The sequence below is a fragment of the Sminthopsis crassicaudata genome, chromosome 3 (assembly GCF_048593235.1).
Source record: "Sminthopsis crassicaudata isolate SCR6 chromosome 3, ASM4859323v1, whole genome shotgun sequence".
Taxonomy (NCBI): Eukaryota; Metazoa; Chordata; class Mammalia; order Dasyuromorphia; family Dasyuridae; genus Sminthopsis; species Sminthopsis crassicaudata.
In genome coordinates, this window is record NC_133619.1 from 134,306,124 (window position 1) to 134,323,450 (window position 17,327).

Below are 17,327 nucleotides of genomic sequence, written 5' to 3' on the forward strand. Positions count from 1 at the left end.
CAAATAATGCTTCCTGTAGATTTTAAATAGATGCGGTTTATTATTTTAATAAAAGCTCCCTTTATCTCTATGCTTTCTAGCATTTTTGATAGGAATGTGTGTTATATTTTGTCAAAAGCTGTTTATAAATCCATTGAATTTATCATATAATTTCTTTTGGTTTTATTAATATGTTCAATTATGGTAATAGTTTTCCTGATATTGAATCAGCCCTGCATTTCTGGTATAAATCCCACTTGATCATAGTGTATTATTCTACTGATAAATTGCCTTAACTTTGTTGCTAATATTTTATTTAAATTTTTTGCATCAATATTCATTAGGGAGATTACTGTAATTTTCTTTTTTTCTTTTGACCCTGCCTGGTTTACGTATCAGTGTTATGCATGTATATGCATGTATCATAAAAGGAATTTGGCAGAACTCTTCTTTATGTTTCTTTTCAAACAGTTTACATAGTATGGCAATTAATTTGTTCTTTAAATATTACTAGAGTTTATTAATTCATCTGGCCCTGGAGCTTTTTTCTGAGGGAGTTCATTACTGATTTGTTCAATTCCTTTTTTCTAGTAGGATTATTTAAATATTTTATTTCCTCTTCTGTTAGTCTGGGCAATTTATATTTTGGTAAATATTCATCTATTTAGTTACATTGTTGGAGTTACTGCAAAAAGTTCCTAATTATTGCTTTAATTTCTTTTTCGTTGGTGGTAGTTTCACCCCATTCATTTTTGATGCTGCTGATTTGGTTTGTTTTTCTTGGCTTTTTCTGTTCAAATTAATCAACAGTTTGTCTATTTTGTTGTGTGTGTGTGTTTTTTTTTTTTTTCCCATAAAACTAATCCTTAGTTTTGTTTATTACTTCAATAGTATTCCTAGTTTCTTTTCAGTTCCTTTGAGTTGCAAAATTTCTAATTTCGTATTTAATTGGGGAGTCTTTATTTGTTCTTTTTTCTAGCTTTTTTAGTTCCATGCTTAATTAACTGATCACTTCTTTCTCTTTCATTTATGTAGCTATTTAGAAACATTAAATTTCCCCTAAGAACCGACTTGGCTGCATCCCCAAGTATTAGTATGTTGTCTCATTATTGTAATTTTCTTGGATGAAATGATGGATTGTTTATGTGATTTGTTGTTTGACCCACTTATTCTTTAAAATTAGATTATTTATTTTCAACTTGGTTTTTAGTCTATCTTTTCGAGGCCCTTTATTGAATATATTTTTAATTGCATTGTGGTCTGAATTGGAAGCATTTGCTATTTCTGCCTTTTTGAATTTTATTGTGAGGTTCTTATGACCAATGAACGGTCAATTTTTAGGTAGGTGCATGTTCTATTGAGAAAAAAAGTATATTTCTTTGAGTCCCTATTCAATTTTCTCCAGAGGTCTCTCATATCTAGGTTTCCTAGGATCATATCAAATCCCAAGTTTCTTTCTTGTGTGTATGTGTGTGTGTGAGTGTGCTTAGATTTTTCTGATTCTGAGAGGGGAAGGTTGAAGTTCCCAACCAGAATAGTTTTCCGGTCTATTTATTTTAATAGTTGTCTTAAAATCTTCTGTAGGAATTTGCCTGCTCTATTCACTTTGTGCATATACCATTTGCATTGTTATTACTTCATCACTTATGGTACCCTTTATCAATACATAATTCCCATTGTTATCTCTTTTAATAAGATCTATTTTTACTTTTGCTTTATTTTATTTAAGATCAGAATTGCCACCTGTGGTTTTTTTTTGTTTTTGTTGTTGTGTTTTTGTTTTTGTTTTTACTTTAGCTGAAATGTAATAAATTCTGTTTCAGCCTTTTACCTTTAGTCTGTATGCTTTTAAGCATGTGTGGAATTTTTATTTCAGTTAATTATTTTAAGTCAAAGGGTATAGACATTATTTATTTATTTATTATTAAAGCTTTTTTATTTTCAAAACATATGCATGGATAATTTTTCACCATTGACCTTTGCATAGCCTAGTGTTTCAGATTTCCTCCTCCTCCCCACCCCTCACCTAGATGGCAAATAATCCAATATATGTTATATATGTTAAATTATATGTTATATCCAATGTGTCCACATTTATACAATTCTCTTGATGCACAAGAAAAATCAAATCCAAAAGGAAAGAAAATGAGTAAGAAAACAAAATGCAAACAAACAACAACAAATAGAATGAGAATGTTATGTTCTGATCCACATTGAGTTCTCACAGTCTTCTCTCTGGGTGTAAATGGCTCTCTTCATCACAAGATCACTGGAATTTGCATCAGTCATCTCATTGTTGGAAAGAGTCACGTTCATGAGAAGTGATCATCGTATAATATTGATGTGGCAATGTACAATGATCTCCTCTTCTGCTCATTTCACTTAGCATCAGTTCATGTAAGTCTCTCTAGATCTTTCCGAAATCATCCTCCATATCATTTCTTATAAAACAATAATATTTCAAACAATAATATACTATAATTTATTTAGCCATTCTTTAATTGATGGGCACTATGAAAAAGGCTTCCACAAACATTTTTGCATAAGTGGGTCCCTTTCCTTATTTTAAGATCTCTTTGAGATTTAGGACAAATAGAAACCCTGCTGGATCAAAGACTGCACAGTTTGATAACTTTTTGGGCATCATTCCAAATTGTTCTCCTAAATGCCTAGATCCATTCAGTTTCACCAACAATATATCAGTGTCCCAGTTTTTCCACATCTCTTCCAACATTTGTAATTATCTTTTCCTGTTATATTATTACATATTTCATATTATATTATGAGTCCCAATCTTCTTTAGACACAAATTCCTTCCTTCTCCACAGATCAGAGAGGTAAACAATCCTATATTTTTTCTAATTTGCTTATAATATCACTATGTCTAAATCATGAACTCATTTTGACCTTATCTTAGTATGTGGTGTTAAGTGTGGGTCAATGACTAGTTTCTGCAATACTAGTTTCTAATTTCCCCAGCAGTTTTTTTTTTTTTTTTTTTTTTAATCAAATAGTGAGTTCTTATACTAAAAGCTGGGGTCTTTGGGTTTGTCAAACACTAGATTACTATAGTTATTGACTATTTTGTCCTGTGAACCTACTCTATATTGATTGACTACTCTATATTTCTTAGTCAGTATAAATGTTTTGGTGTTTAGATGACCACTGCTTTATAATAAAGTTTTAGGTCTGGCACATTCTAAGCCACATTCTAAGCACATTCAGACCACAAGCTAAGCCACATTCACTGGCATTTTGTTTTCATTAATTCCCATGAAATCCTTGACCTTTTGTTCTTCCAGATGAACTTTGTTATGTTTTCTCTAGGTCTAATAATTTATTGGGAGTTCAAGTGTTATGGTACTAAATATGTAGATTAATTTAGTCAGTTTTATTATATTCACTTAGCCTATCCAGGAGTGCTTGACATTTTTCCATCTGATAACTTATGTGGATTTATTTTGTGTCCTGCAACTTTGCTAAATTTATGAATTGTTTCTAGTAGTTTTTTAGTTGGTTCTCTAGGGTTCTTTAAGTGTAGCATCATATCATCTGAAAGAATGATAATTTGGTTTTCTCATTGCCTACTCTACTTCCTCTAATCTCTTTTTCTTCTTTTATTACCAAAGCTAACATTTCTCATACAGTATTGAATAGTAATGGTGATAGTAGGCAACCTTATTTCACTCCTGACATTACTGGCAATGGTTCCAGTTTGTCTTCATTACATGTGATGCTTGCTGAAGGTTTTAAATAGATGCGACTGACCATTTTAAGGTAAAGTCCATTTATTTCTATATTCTCTGGTGTTTTTAATAGGACTGGGTGCTGGATTTTTATCAAATGCTTTTTCTGCATCTATTGAGATAATCATATAATTTTTGTTAGTTTGACTATTGACATAGTTAATTATGCTAAAATATTTTCTAATATTGAAACAGCCTTGCATTCCTAGTATAAATCCTAGTTGGTCATAATGTATCATCCTGGAGATGACTTTCTCTAATCTCATTGCTAATATTTTATTTAAGATTTTTGCATCAATATTCATTAGAGAAATTCATCTATAATTTTCTTCTTCTGTTTTCACCCTACATGATTTAGCTATCAAGACCATATCTGTGTCATAAAAGGGATTTTGTAGGACACCTCTGTACCCTATTTTTTCAAATAGTTTATATAGTATTGGAATTAATTGTTCTTTAAATATAAATCTGTCTGGCCCTGGAGATTTTTCCTTAGGGAGTTGATTAATAGCTTGTTCTATTTCTTTTTTTATAAAATAGTACTATTTAAATAATTTATTTCCCCTTCTGTTAATCTGGACAATCTATATTTTTGTAAATATTCCTCCATTTCATTTTGATTATCAAATTTATTTGCATATACTTGGGCAAAATAACTTCTAATTATTGCTCTAATTTCCTCTTCATTGGTGGAAAGTTTTCCCGTTTCTTTTTTGAGACTAACGATTTCAATTTTTTTTTATTTTTTTTTCTAATTAAATTAATTAAAGGTTTATCTATTTTGTATTTTTTTTCATAAAACAAACTATTAGTTTTAATTATTAATTCAATAATTTTCTTATTTTCAATTATTTTTATTCTCCTTTTTATTTTCAGAATTTCAAATTTGGTCTTTAATTGAGGATTTTTAATTTGTTTTTTTCTTTTTATAGCTTTTTTAGTTGCAAGTCCAATTTCTTGATCTTTTCTTTCTCTATTTTATGTTATACTCCAAATATTTGTGGATTCTCCAACTCCAAAACCAGTTTAGAGGCTTAATCTGCTGCTATCACTTTGAGAAGTCGAGGAGGTCACAGAAAGTAGTGTCTGCTCTTCCAATCTTAGCACCACCCCCACCCCTTCATACTATCTCAAATTTTGAGAGAAGTCAAAGTCCATTTAATTTGAATATTATCTGATTCTAAGGGATGGAGCCAAGATGGCAGAATAAAGTCAGGAAATTGCTCAAGATCTGTATATGTCTCTCCATATAACATGTTTTTTCTTGAGACAAGGTACTTATATACTTAGTTCACACTTTTAAAGGAGTTCACTCATTGGTTCACACATTAGACTTCATACCTTTAGAGTGCATATAAAAGGACAAGCCCACTCTCTGAGAGAAGATTCAGAGCCAGGATTTCAGAGAGGAGATTCGCAAGTCCAGGAGATTCACAAGTCTAAAGAAAAAGCCTGCTCATGGACTTCTAAGAGATTCAGAACTAGGATTTACTTCCGGGAGATTCACAAGACAGAAACCCACAATCCCACACTCTTGGAGATTCAGAATCAAGATTCATTCCCACTTCAACCTTTGTGCTAGCTGGAGACACTAGGACAAGAGCTCTCGGGAACCAAAGAGAGAGATAGGCCTCTAAGAAAGCTAACCAGGCACAGGAAAAGAGTCAGGATTTTTAAGGACACAATAAAGGAGCTGAATTTTAACTCCTGGCTGCATTTTGGGATTATGAAACTGAACTGAAACTAACGTTGCCTCCAGAAGCTCCCCAAGAAACCTCCTCACAGAGAACGATTACAATTTAGAGAAAAAGAACATTACAAAGAAGAACCAACGTGTCTTAGAGAAAAACAAACAAACAAATTTTTATTAATTTCGACAGGACAAGTTTTCTTCCTCCTCACTCCAACAGAGGAATCTTGATATATAGTTCCATTTTTAAAATAGGTTTTTCAAGGACTTTCTAGTAGTTCCGAAATTCTTATTTCAAAGATGTTCATTGATTTTTCCAAAGGATCTCATCTTATTGAAGTTGATTTTGTTAAATCATTTTTTCAGCAACCCTTTCCCAGAAGCTTAGCTAGATCCATAAGCTCGTGTAATGTCCTTAGAAAATAATTAGTTCTTTTAGAGCCTCTGTAGTTGAGACAACATCTAAATTCTAAATGACTTTACACTTAGATTCAGAAGTGGGGGCCATGATGCACTTGTCTATGACTATAATAGTAAAGTAGGTCAAAGAAAACTAGTGTTTATAGTGAGGCAAATGACAAGTCTTTGTCTCCAATTTGTTTCCAAAAAGAAAAAAAAAAATTCCTCAAGAAGACATTTAAGGTGACAAGCTCTTTTTCTTATGTATCTAAACAGTACCTTTAGGAGTTGTCTATTCAATCCATTTTTAATTGGCTTGACATTTGACTACAATATGTTTCTCCACACACAGCAGAATCAACAAAATGCATTTTACTTCCAGCTACTTTGTCTATGGCTACTTTGAGCCTTCACAGTTGGCCCTGTTAGTTATCCTGGAGTCAAGAAGAAGAATTCATAGGTGGGGTGCAAATCCAATTGTATTTTCCATGTGTGTTCTGAAATTGGTATGTCATGAAATCAGAGTTTGGGGACAAAGTAAGGAAAAATAGGGATTTTATCATGTCTACCTCCTTCCTCTTCTTATAAAATATTGGCAGCTCAACTAGCATTCTTAATGACTGATTACCCACAGCGGGGATCCTTGACTCTGTGTAGCTTTAAGCCCCCCTGAAATATTGTCTTGTCCCAAGAAATGAATTTGCTGATGCCACATATCATATCAGCATAACAGAAAAATATATCTGATACAATTGTTTATTTCTGAGATGTTGCAAAGTTATTATTATTCATTGTATAACCTCAAAATAATGAAATTTCATTGTTTTGATGCAATCATGCTAAATTAAAACTGATCCCATTATGTATGTCTTTCTCCTAAGTTTCTCTCAGTATATTTTCATGTTTACCTATAATCATCAGTATTTAGAAATTCAGGAGGAATAAGAAATGCTATACCCTTAGAAAATGTGTATTTTAGGGATAAAACAAATCTAAACCATATACTTTTATGAGAAAATAATTCAGCTTCCAAAATGGGAAAGGGAGTGAATCACACAGGGCACAAAAAAAGATATACCATACATGTTTATTGCCTAAAATAATATAATCAGCTTAAGCACTAAGAATTAATTTTTCTGATTTGAAAAATAAATTTTATTTTCACATAAAACATCACAAATGAAAGAACATTAGTTTAAATATTACAGAGAAGTCTATTTCACTGAGGTCAAACATGATAGTTACATTGTAATCAGTGACATAATTATAACTTGTATAATAAATGTCCTTGTACTCTCCCACATACACCTGAAAGATATGTAAGAAAGTTAAACTCCAGAACATTATGTCCTTGTTCTTACTAGGCTAGTACAGTACAACATGAAGTACAAGCTTAAAGGTGAGAGGAACAATAACAACAATACATCCCTGCAATATTTTTAAAGATATATGCTTAATTTATCATATTTACACTTATCATGAATAACAAGAGAAGATTCTAAAAATATAGTAATTGGAGCATTTCCAAAGAAATTATCTTCAGTGAATATACCTAATGATTTTAATATATTTTGTAAAGGTTATCTTTTTAATAGCTTCATAGTCTGATATAATGATAAATTTTGAAATTCCATGAAATTCCTTGCAGATATTTGAATTTAGTAACTTAGATGGGTGACATTTTCCACAGCAGAATATAAAGTCTTCTGTGGAAAGGAAAACATTATTTTCTTTTTGTGGCTATAGTCCCTAGCTGAATGCATTTTACAGAATCGAAACTTATATGTTTGTTAAAATCAATTGGGCTCAAATAAATCATTAGCAAAGTATTTATTAGCTTATGCAATTTGAAGGTTTTTTTTTTTTTGTTGAAATTTTCATTTTTTCCAGAAGGGAACAAAAACAAAATACTAGCCTAGGAAATGTTTCCTTTGGCTTATTGCTTTTAAATTCAGATATATGCGTACAGATTTACTTTGTCTCTAATTAACAAAGCTGTAGAATAGTAGCATTTGTAACAGGATAGGGGTGAGAAATTGCATTGAGGATGAAGATTTTCAAAAAGTTATTTGGTTTCATGTTTACTTTTATAAGATTTTTATTTTCATTTCATTTCTTCCATCCCCTCCCTCTCCAAAATGGCAAGAAATCTGATATAGGTTATATTTTTACAATATATTAAATATTTTTCCTCATTAGTCAGGTTGTAAAAGAAGAATCAGGACAAAAGAGAAAAAAACATAAGGAAGAAAGCAACAACCTACAAAAAAAAAAAAAGAAAGGAAACTAGCAAGCTTCAATCTGCATTCAGACTTCATAGTTTTTTTCATTTTCCATCACAAGATTTTTTGATATGCCTTAGATCATTGCGTCTGAGAAGAGCAAAGTTTATCAAAGCTGATCATCCACGAGATGTTGCTGTTACTGTGCACAGAGTTCTCTTAGTTCTGCTCACTTCACTTAGCAAGTAAGTTCATATGTTTCTAAAATCTGCCAGCTCATCATTTCTTATAAAATAATCAGTAATCCATTACATTCATATATGAAAAATTGTTCAGCCATTTCCAAATTGATAGGAATATGATCAATTTCCAATTCTTTGCCACCACAAAGAGACCAGCTATAAACATTTTTCTATATGTGGGTCCTTTTCCATCTTTTGTCAAGTCTTTGGGATTCAGACCTAGTAGTGGTATTTTTGGATCAAAGAAGACCAGATTGAAACCAATCATTCTGGACCTATTTAAAATAATTCTTTTATCTAATTTATATCTTTAAGTTTTTATTTATTTTAATTGTAAATGTAAAATAGCAAAATAAAAAAAAATCCATATGTACAGCACAACAAAACAAAGGCATCAAAGCAATCAATTTCCATTTCAAAAGGCCTATATAATAAATATTACAGACTATTAAGAGTTGTGCTTCTCTTTCATTCCTTCTAAATTTTCTTTTCTTTTTGCTATGCTAACTACGTTATTTTTTAACCTAAAGTAAAGGATTACTTTAATGTAACCCTTCCACCCCCTCATACTCAAGAAGGGAATGAAATTAAGTGTAGAGAATTAGATAGATAGGTAGATAGATAGATAGATCGATATGCACATGATAATTTAACATGCATATACATATATATATATGTAAAAATACCTCTATCCATATACATATAAACACATACACATTCATATACACAGATGTAAGATTGTACTATGTCTACTTTTTATGTTTCTGTGAAGGCAGATAACATCTTTCATAAGTCCAAGTCTTATATTTTTCAAAATATAGGAGCTCTTCATTTCCTACAAGACAGCAATATCCCCAACTTATACTATAACACTCCAAATATTCTAAAACTATATGTATTAATATGGTTGATATATAGAGTAATTTCTACTTTTTTTCTATTGATTAAATCTATTTTAGCTTTAACTTTTTCTGAAATAATGATTCCTACCCTTTATTTTATTTTATATGTGTGTATTTCTCACTTCCTATCCTTCCTGATTTCTCTAATTTCCTTTTACAAGCTTTCTTGCCCTCTTAACCTACCAAACTTTTGAAGATCCCTCCCTTATCTTCTCCCTCATCCCTTTATCCTTATCTTTTATATAAATTTAGAAGACCTTTTATAGCCTTCTATACACACACACACATGTGTCATATATGTGTGTATGTGTGTATAGAAGGCTATAAAAGGTCTTCTAAATTTATTACATATATGTATGTGTGTGTATAGAAGGCTATAAAAGGTCTTCTAAATTCATATATATATATATATATATATATATATGTGTGTGTGTGTATATACATATATATATATATATAAATCCCACTTATTTCCATTCTTGTTAAACTAATTACCCTTCTATTTACCCTTAATTTATTGCCTCACTCTCTTATTTCCTTATTAATCTAGAAAACTTTTATTGCCTTTTAAATGTATATGCCATTTTCTCTAAGCCAAATCTGATTTGAGTCAAGTTCCCTGGAATAATCCATCCCTTATCATTTTACCTCCTCTATCTATTCCCTTACCTTCTAATTTCTTTCCACATTTAGAACACTTCTAAATGTATCTATCAACTACTAGCCCTCTTCCCCCAGCTAATTCTTTGGAGTCAGTTCTTCCTTTCACACATCATTTGTATAAGACAATGATTCTTTTTACCTTTTTCCTATATGGTTTTGTTTTTTAGAATCACATCATACTCAGCTCTACCCCAATCTTTCTTTCATACTACCCAATTGGTAATGGCAATCTTAGATATACAGATTACATTTCCATATATAAAAAAATACAAGGTTTTCCTTATTAATTCATTTTTAATTAGTATTTCATGTTTACTTCATATTTCTCTTGGATCTTATATGCCAAATTTTCCACTAAGTGCAGGTCTTTTTGCAACAAAAATTTGAAAGTTGGGCAATTCATTGAACATCTCTTTTGTTTCTTTTCTTAAAGATTATCTTTAGATTTGGTGGGCATACTTTTGGCCATAACCTCAGTTCTTTTGTTCTTCAATATATAGTGTTCCAAGACATATACTTTTTCATGTTGCTGCTACTAGGTCTTGTGGTTTCCGTCCCCCCTCCCCCCCCGCCATGTTGCTTGTAATATTTTCTCCTTGATCTAGGGATTTAGGAGTTTGGCCATGATATTATTATAGGTTTTCTTCATAATAGCTCTTTAAATTGTGATTGGTTGATTGCTTTTTCTATATATACCCCTTACCTCCTTATTCTAAAACTTCATGCCAATTTTCTTTAATTATTTTTGTATTATTGTAGGAAACTTTTTTTTTAATCATAGTTTTCAGATAGTCCTATTATTCTGACATTTTCTCTTTATCTGTTCACTAGATAATTTGTTTTTCTCATGACTTTTCCACTTTTTATTTTTTATGTTTAGTTTTATTATTTCTTAGTCTCTTATAATTTTGCTGTGCTCCCCTGCTAAATTGTTATTTTCAAGGAGTCATTTTTGTTTTTAAAATTCTAGATCTCCTTTTCCAATTAGTTGACTTTCTTTTCTTATTTTTCTTTTACTGTTCTGTTTTTAATTTTTTTTATCACAACCTCTCTCATTTGATTTTTAAAGTCTTTTTTTGCTTCAGTATTATCTTAGAATAATGTATGTTTATTAATACTTTTTGTTATTTCCAAAGATTTAAAACACTGGATGCAATACTGAGAAAAGAAGAATCGTATCTAATTGTGTTTAATAACTTGAGAGGAAAAAATTATATATATATATATATATATATATATATATATATATATATATATATATATATATATATATATATGTATATATGTATGTATGTATGTATAGTATCAGTAACTTTGTTGTTTAAAAAGCCTTTAAGACAATACTATTACTTAAATAAGCAAAGTAATTCATTAGAATTCAAATAATTTTAAAGAGAAGAGAACCGATATTCTGGGTACTTCATCAAACTAATGACATATTAGAGTTAAAGATTTCATGAAGTTTCCTGTTATGATATTCGGAGGAAACTACTTATTCTTGTCTTAAATCAAAAACTTAAGTTTCTTGAATTTAATGGAAAGTCCAGAAGAGGGAGATGTTTACTCTCAAATAGCAATTATTACTTTTTTCTTCTATCAGAATGAATATATCTATAAAGAAAAGTAGAAATAAAAGTATATTTTTAGTTTTTACATATAAGTAATATGAATATTGTTTATGACTTAGAGTTTTGTTCTACTCAATTCTGTCTTATTTGCTGTTTCCATTTTCAGTAAATATATATTTTTTGGAGATTTTATTTTATTGAAATAAAATTTCAATAAAATGAAGGACAATTTTTAGAAAGTATATTGTTCTAAAAAATGTAATCATTTCTGTTCTAGTTTTTATTTTAATACAAAGTATTTTACATTTGAAACAATCCTTCTTTCCCATGTCTGTATTGGTGTTTTATATTTAAGGAATATCATAAATTGTTCTTACCAATTCATTGAGAAAGTTCTATTTTATTGTACAATATCTTTTTGAGACTTCATTATTTTTACCTTCACTTATTAACTAAGCAACCTGACTTCATATACCTAAAAATCCTTGTATTTTGATCTTCAGTAATATATTATTATTCTAATAAACTAAAATATCTACAGTAATTGAGTTTTTTTTTTTCAACTGCTTACATTAATAAAATGAAACCTACTATATTAAAATCAGGTTGTATTTTTATTATGAGCACAATCAATCCTTCAATACACTGCAGAATTTCTAAAGAAATAATTTCTGCTACAAAAAAGCCACTTCTTTACTGGTGATGATGGAATTAGCAGTTTTTTCAATGTTTTCTCATTCTATTCAAACTATGAAAAATTATGGATTGCTGTGTGAGTGACAACATCCTTAACAAAATCTTTTACCCATGTAGGGCAATACTACACCAAGGATCAGAAATAATCGACTGACTCCCTGTTAACATAAGAAATCTATGAAACTCAAATCAGGTGATAACTTATTCCTTAAGGTGATAATTATTGTCTATTAAGACCAAATTCCCTCTGAAGAAATAATGTGAATGGACAATGATATATATAGATATATATATATATATCAGTAGAATAAATATCTTCATGGGTTAGATTATCAATGTATCAAGTATATATTTATTTATTAAGAAATAAAGGCATTATGATATGCTGGATAGAATAGCAGACTTTGAGCCAAATATTCTGAGTTTGATTCCTGCATCACAAACTTTAGTGACAAATCACCTAATGTTATTTCAAATGTTATCTATAAAATTGAGATATTAATAGTTTTCTTACCTACTTCATACCTGATATCAAAAGTATCTTGGAAACTTCATATACTCTGTAAAAGTGAATTCATGGTCTTGTAAACAATTTTGATTTTGACTCATATTTTCAAAATTAAAACAGTAGATATTTTCTGATTTTGAATTTCTTGGTAATGCTATATCTATCTCTCTAGGTAGCATTTATTTGACTCTTACTGTTTCACTACTGCTTCCTTAGGGATCATGGCTCTGGAAACTTCTTGTTGATAAATAGCATTCAGGTATTCTTCAAAGCTTGTAGCTACTGCCAAAATTTCCCCATTTTGATACTTGTCCATGCCATTTAGAAGTGAGATAAAAAATGTCAAGAGTCAGAAACTGTGTAGGCTGCCAAGTGCAGGTGAGGGGATTATTGAATCTGTATTAAAACCTGAATTAAAGTGACATGGCATAAAGTGTAGAAGTGAATATTCTCTATATTTATCATCATTATTGTGATTTGGAATCATATTCTTTATAATTTTAAGGAGGAGAGTCAAATGGAACATTCTCTGTTGTACTTCTATATATTTTTATATCTGGGGAGCTCAATTTCTCTTGTTGGTTTGTGGAAAGACAATTGTATAAGTCAAATTAAGAAAGAAATTCCATTCTCGGCTATGCACATGTGCCTTAATGAAACAATCTAGAAATATTTATTAAGTGGTTAGTATGTCAGATTTTTACCACTTTTCTAGAGGATATAAAGGCAAAAGTGAAATAGTTCCTACCTTTTAGATGCTTATAATATATGAGAAATTTGATATATTTTTATAGGTTATATAATATATATGTCTTTGTTTCTGCATATACATATACAATAATTCTAAATTATTGCAGAAAGTAATAAAAGTGGAAAGAGAAAAATCAGAAAGACCTCAAATAGAAAAGTTCATACTCTGGAGGGAGCTGGAGATGCTTAGAGTTAAAATTGAAAAGAGTGACCATTTAAGCCTGATTGCAAAAACACAGAGATGGTAGAATAAATTATAGAAGAATAGAAGAAGTATTTCTTCTACTACATATAAGAAGAAATAAGAAGGTTTATTTGGTAGGAAGGTAGAATTTATGAATTGAAATACTGTTTAATAATCCTGGAAAACAGAGTGGAGCCAGTTTGTAATGGACTTTAAATGTCAAACATAAAATTCTACAGAGGTAAAAGGGAGCCACTGGAGCTTTCTGAGCAGTGGAGGAACATGGTCAAACATTTACTTAAGGAAAATGAATTTGGTAGCTATGAAGATGATGGAATGGTGACAGTAGAAACATTAGTCAGAAAGCCTAATTAGAATACTATTTCAATATTTAGGGGAAAATAATGAAGACCAGTTCAATCCAAATTTATCTATTAATATTTCACAGAAATTCTTAATAGATAGGAAAAAGAACAAGATTAGGGGAAATCAGATGGTGACAGTTTAAACAATTACATCTATCATTAATTATCATTTCTTATGTGTGCTTCCTCTTAAATTATACTTTTATCTAGAATATCATCTCTTTTCTCCATCTACTAAAACTATAGCCATCCTTCAAATTTCATCTTAATCCTCATCTTCACTGATCCATTTCTTTTGGGAAAAACATATACACATAAACACATTATCTATCTATCTATCTATCTATCTATCTATCTATCTATCTCTCTGTCTGTCTGTCTGTCTACCTGTCTATCTGTCTGTCTGATTATAGAGACACAAACACACATACAGAATATGTAAATGTGCTTGTGAGTGTGTGTGTGTGTATGTGTATAAAATTTACAAACTTAATGCTTCACTAGCAACTAGAGGAGGAAGAAGAGGAATTAAAACTTTCTACTTGACAATATTGAAGAAAATCCAGGAATCTCCATTTTGAATTTTTGAGGACAATAGCCCCATTCATTCTCCCCTCCATCCTACCAATAAATACACTTCTAGATAAATTGTTCTCATCTCTTCATTACACCAGGAGTTCTTTTCACCTGCTTGGATATATATTCCCTAAATCACTGATGGGTTGGAGATGCCTTGGTAATCTTCAAACTGATTTCACACATTGCCAGAACAGTTTACTAAGATGTAACTGGTATGCAGAGTACAGCTTCAACAGGGTCCAAACTGGTGGCCAAAGTCAAACAGGATAGTCTAGAGACAAGAGAGTCATAAATCAAAGAAGTTCAATTTCAAAGTGTGGGAAATAGCTTGCAAGGTAGGACATATCATAGAGCCCCAATTTTAATGGGAGGTACTTGCTTTAGTGTGGGGAGGGAGATCTCAATACTCATACCTCTGGCTACACAGTGATCTATATAGATAGCCCTGACAAGCAGGAGAAAACAGCAGCAATGTGATAAGGTTGAGTCATAGAAGGACTTGAATGACTCTGGGACTTTGCTATGGCTCAGACTATCTAGATGGCAAATGCAAAAGAATCTTATTATGCTCAACCTAATGTTCTGCTCACTTGCTGTACCTTAGCTCTGGAAAACAGGATGTCTCCTAATATTTTGAAAGAATTATAGATGAATATTGGATGAATTAGGGGGAAGCAAAGGTAGAAAACAACACTTAAGTGGGTTCAGCATCCCTTACACCAGAAGTATTAGTCCTCCCTGACTCATATACCTCATATACCCAGTAACCAATAGAGTGAAACAAGGATGCATGCTTACTTCCATGCTTTTTGTATGTTTTCAGTGATGTCAGATGCATTCAACAAGAAAAAAAAAAAGTAGCATCCAGTTCAGTTATTGCACTAGCAATAAATTATTTACCTATGAAAGTCTACAAGCAGAGACTGAAGTGGAAGGAGTGATTTTGCAGTGAAAGCTACATCATCCAATTGTGAAAGAATTGGTAGGAAACATGGAGAAAATTGTGAATACTATTGATATGTTCACTTAACTTTGTAGTATACTTTCCAGAGATTTAGGCCAAAAGGATGAGGTTAGTATAAACATTGCTAGAGCTATTGCAGTGCTTGGGAGTCTCCTGAAGGAAAGTATGGTAGAAAAGATGTATTAGCCATACTATTCTGCTCACCTCACTTTTGTTTGACTGTGAAACATAGCACCACACCAGAAAATTGAATGACTTCTATTTCAGTCATCTTATAAAGATTCTGAAGATTACTTAGCAAAAAAAGTAAGAGAAATTGAGTCCTTTTTTCTCCTCCTTTTAAAATTTTATTTTCCCCAGTTACATGGGAAAGCAATTTTTAACATGTTTTTAAAACATTGAATTCCAAATTCTGTCTATTCTTCCCTGTCCACACCTCACCTCACTAAGAAGTTATGCATGTGAAATCATGCAAGATATTTCCACAAGTCATGTAGTAAAATAAAATACAGACCAAAAAATCAAAACTTCAAGAAAAAAAAAAGATACAAATGTATGTTTCAATCTGTATTCAGATACCATCAGTTCTTTCTCTGGGGATGAATAGCATTTTTCATCATAGGTCCTTCAGAGTTATCTTAGATCATGGTATTGCTAAAAATAGTTAAATTACTGACAGATGATAATTTTATAATATCACTGTAAATTTGTGGACAGTACATTTTACTTTTCTTCAGTTTCTGGAAGTCTTTCCAGGTTTTTCTGAAAGCTGTTCATTATTTATATTAAAGTGAAAGCTGCTAGGTCCTGGGCAAACCTGATTGTGACTCCTCGAAATCTGAAATATTCCTTTATTTTCTCCTTGATTTGATAATTCTCAAATTTAGCTATGATATTTCTTGGAGTTTCCATTTTGGGGTCTCTTTCAGGAGGTTATTGGTGAATTCTTTCAATGGCTACTTTACCCTCTGGTTCTAGGATATGCAGGCAGTTTTCTATACATATACATACATATATATATATATATATATATATATATAGATCTGTTCTCTAGAGCTATCCTTTTTCTTATAAGATGTTTTACATTCTAGTCTATTTTTTTATTCTTTAGAATCTCTTTTTTTATTTCTTGGTCTTTCATAGCTTTACTGGCTTCCCCTTCCAAAATCTAATTTTCAAAGGGTTATTTTCATCCCTGGGATTTTGAGGTTTTCTTTTCTACTTGGTTAACTTTTTTTCATAATCTTATTTTCCTTGAATTTTTTTAACGTTTTCCTCAATGTGTCTCATTTGGTTTTAATATTTTTTTGAGTTCTACACATTATCTCTGGGGAGAGGAGTCATTTCACATTACTCTTTAGGGTAGAAGCTGTTTTTACTTCATTGTCATCCTCTGAAGATCCCTGTCTTCCCTGTTCTTGCAGTAAGTTTCTATGGTGGGGTTCTTTCTTCTTTGCTGGTTCATTTTTTTAAAAAAGAAGTGAATAAGCACTTCTGATTGTGGGGTGGGAGGAGAGTGCCTCTATCTTCACTTGAATTCTGCTCTGTGACCTGGAACCCCAAACCTAGAGTCCACTCTCTAATAAGTGCCATCAGCCAGCACCATCTCTGGACCACTGTCCCTGAATCACAGGTGCACTGTTTCTTTCTCACCCACTGCTTCAGCTGGGTCTCACATTCTAATTAGTTAAGGTTCATTCAGTCTTCCTAGACTGAGACCCGGACACCACATGCTGTAAATAAGGTGAAAAGTTTCTGTGGTTCCTGTAAAGGCTCTAGCCAAACTCAACTATCCCAGGACTCTCAACTTGATGTTTCTTCAGAGCTAGCCCGAAGGTGTTTTCCATTCATGGGGATTAATCCTCTTTCT